We start from the raw sequence: 3,799 nt of genomic DNA on the forward strand, positions 1-3,799 counted from the left end.
TTTTTACTCCACAGGGTTGTTAGGGCAGCAGAGAGAACCATAGGCTGCCCCCTCCCCACTATGGAACAGATTTACACTTCCAGGCTCCACAAGAAAGTTTTGGACATTTTAAATGACTCTTCCAGCTGCTGCCATCAGCCAAGAGATACAGAGCAATAAAAACCAGGACAAATCGCCTAAAAAACTGTTTTTACCCGATGGCAATCATGGCACTAAATTCAAAGGCATAAGAACTTCTGCTCTTGACACCACTTTGTTAAAAATATAAATTCTGTTGCGACACCTCCAGGCGCTGCAACCATCTTCTGATGTCTATTTATTTCTCATTTTGTACTATTTATTTCTTTATCTTTGTATATTATGTATATACACATAACCTGCATCTTAACTCAAGCCGAGCAAATCTCAATCTCGTTGTAATCTGTTGATGACAATGACAATAAATCTTATCTTTTTATTTCTAATCTATATTTGTAGTTAAACAGTGTTATTGTTTACTATTAATTTTATGTGAATTTTTAGCTTTTAATCTGACATGAATTAATAAATTTTACAGTTGTTATTCTTCACCATCTCAAAAAGAAGTCAAAGTAAAGATAACAGAGAAGATCATACCAGAAGAGATTTTCTATTAAATACAAAAATCAAACTCGTCCAGCAGGTGGCGCTACACATTAAGCAAACTGGGTTTTTCTTCACATCCCATTTGAGGAAAAAAAAAATCCAATATCCTAACCTCATTTTGTAAGGAAGAAGAAACATTAAAAGTAAACGTGGGAATTTTTGCAAAGGTACTCACACAATTTTGTTTTAATTAAATGAAACCATTAAAAAACAAACAGCACAAACTGAACCCAACATCTATGGAACTCTGAAGTCCATGTTGAAGAAGTTTGTGAAAGACTCAGGGAAAGACTGGGATCAGTGGTTACCATTTCTGCTTTTTGCTTATAGAGAGGTACCTCAAGCATCTACTGGGATTTCTCCTTTTCAATTCTTGTATGGTCATACTGTCAGAGGTCCACTAGATGTCCTCAAAGAGGCTTGGGAGGGGTCCACACCTGGAAAACAGTGTACATCACTCTCATACGTGTTGAAAATGAGGGACAAGCTTGAACAACTTCAGGAACTGGCTAATAGTCATCTAGTAGAAGCTCAGCAGCGCCAAAAGCTCAACTATAATAAAACGGCTCGTAGAAGGATCTTTAAGGAAGGACAAAAAGTGTCGCTTCTTTTGCCAACTACTGAAAGCAGCCTCTTAGCCAAGTGGCAGGGGCCTTTTATCATAAATAGAAAAGTAGGTCCCGTTACTTATGAGCTCAACATGCCAGATCGCCGTAAAAAACAGCATGTTTTTCATGTTAACATGCTGAAAGAGTGGATTGACCGGCCAGTTCCGTCAATGCAGTTGTGGGTTCGTGCTGTAATCGACGAAGAAGAGCTTCAAAAGCAATTCCTTCCATCTAACTTTGGGGAACAGCTTTTGCCAGATGTAAGCCATCTATCTCCACAGCGGCAAGAGGAAATGCTGGCTATGTTGCCAAGGGAGCTTTTCAGCACAAAACCAGACTACACCCATCTCATTAAGCATGACATACATCTTCGGAGTCCCCACCAACCACCTATGAACTCTGGATTCAACCTCCAGAGTTCCAGCAAAGCTCATGCCTGCACTGAAACAGGAGCTGGAAGAAATGCTGGCTATCGGGATTATAGAGCCTTCCAGAGGTGAGTGGTGCAGTCCTGTGGTCCTTGTTCCCAAGAAAAATGACTCAAGACAGAGATTTTGTGTTGACTTCTCAAAACTTAATGCTGTCTCTGTTTTTGATGCTTATCCAATGCCAAGAGTGGATGAACTTATTGAGCATTTGGGGAATGCTAAGTACCTTACAACACTTGACCTCTGTAAAGGTTATTGGCAAGTTCCATTAACTAAGTCCTCAAGGGATTTAACTACTTTCAGGGTTCCTAGTGGACTTCATCATTTTAGAACTATGCCTTTTGAACTTCATGGAGCTCCTGCTACATTCCAGAGGATGATGGACTTGGTTTTAAAAGGAGCTGATGGCTATGCAGCAGCGTACATTGATGACATTGTGGTGTTCAGTGAGACATGGAAAGACCACGTGAAGCATCTGACAGATGTCCTACAAAGAATCAAAATGGCTGGATTAGTCATCAACCCTGGAAAGTGTCACATTGCAAAGACTGAGGTTGAATACTTGGGTTACGTCATCGGGGGTGGGGTTATCCGCCCTCAGGTGAGTAAGGTTGATAACCTTGGTGGTTGTCTTCCTCCTACAACTAAGAAAAAGTTAAGATCTTTTCTAGGTTTAGCTGGCTGGTACCGTCGGTTCATCCCCAACTTCTCCACCAGATCAGCCATTCTTAGTGACTTAACATGTAAATCTTGCCCCAACAAGATTGATTGGACTCCAGAGTGTGAGGCTGCATTTGCAGATCTGAAAAAATGTTTGTGTAATGAACCTGTGTTGCAGTGTCCAGACTTTTCACACCCATTTACTGTGCAAACTGATGCTTCAGGAGTGGGGCTAGGAGCTGTGTTGCTGCAAGGTGATGGAGGCGACCAAAGACCAGTGCAGTATATAAGTCAAAAGCTCTTCCCCAGAGAAATGAGGTACTCAACAATAGAGAAAGAAGCTTTGGCAATAAAATGGGCTCTTGACACTTTAAAGTATTATCTGCTGGGTGGTGAATTTGTGCTTGAGACGGACCACTGAGCTTTACAGTGGATGAACAGAATGAGAGAGACCAATGCAAGAATCACCAGATGGTACTTATCGTTGCAACTTACCGTTTCAAGATTCAGTATAAAGCTGGAAGGAAGAATGTTGTAGCGGATTTCCTTTCCCGTTCCTATGAAGACTGAGTGACTTAAAGGGGGCGGGAGGAATATGACAAAGTGGTTCAGTTTGTGTTCACCACTTGTCCCTTATTCTTATTTCTGATGCATTTACTATTGGTTGAACTTGTTTATTTTGTTTCAGAGTATATTCATGGTATTTGTGTTTTTCCTTACCATTGTTTGTCCCTTGTAGATCTGCAGCAGGGCAGGAGTATGGGAGGGGCCGGCCCAGTATTTCCTGCTTAAATGGCTAGATCAGGGGCCTCAAACTCCAGTTCTCGAGGGCCGCAGACCTACAGTTTTTAGATGTGCCACAGGTACAAAACACTGGAATGAAATGGCTTAATTACCTCCTCCTTGTGTAGATCAGTTCTTCGAGCCTTGCTAATGACCTAATTATTCTATTCAGGTGTGGTGCAGCAGAAGCAGATCTAAAAGTTGCAGGACTGCGGCCCTTGAGGACTGGAGTTTGAGATCCCTGGTAGATGATGTCACGGATTGTCTTGCTGGGTTCTACCAATTAGAGGGTTTTCTTTGAATACTGATCTGTTTGTTTTTCTTTAAAGTAACTTTTTGAGTTATCTTACAGAGTTTATTTTGCAGACTATTTCATTATGTAGATGAGTTTGTAAATTAGATTAATAATTGTATTTTTGTTTCTGTTTAGACTTTGTTTTTTTTGTTGTTTTTTACCTGTTTAATTGTGGCTTGGTCCACTCATGTGCAGATATGTTGCCAATTGGCTATAAAAAGAGTGTTTTGTGGAAGCTCAGAGGGAAAAGGTGGTTGTCAGAGTGTGAAGAAGCAAATAAAAATTAATCAGAAGACTCTGGAAACTAGTGGCTGGTGCTGTTTGTTTTTGTTCACCTTGTGGCTCCTTGACCACACTATTTTACAGGGTGAATAAATCAATAAAATACAAAAATAGAATAA

The sequence above is a fragment of the Xiphophorus maculatus genome, chromosome 11 (assembly GCF_002775205.1).
Source record: "Xiphophorus maculatus strain JP 163 A chromosome 11, X_maculatus-5.0-male, whole genome shotgun sequence".
Taxonomy (NCBI): Eukaryota; Metazoa; Chordata; class Actinopteri; order Cyprinodontiformes; family Poeciliidae; genus Xiphophorus; species Xiphophorus maculatus.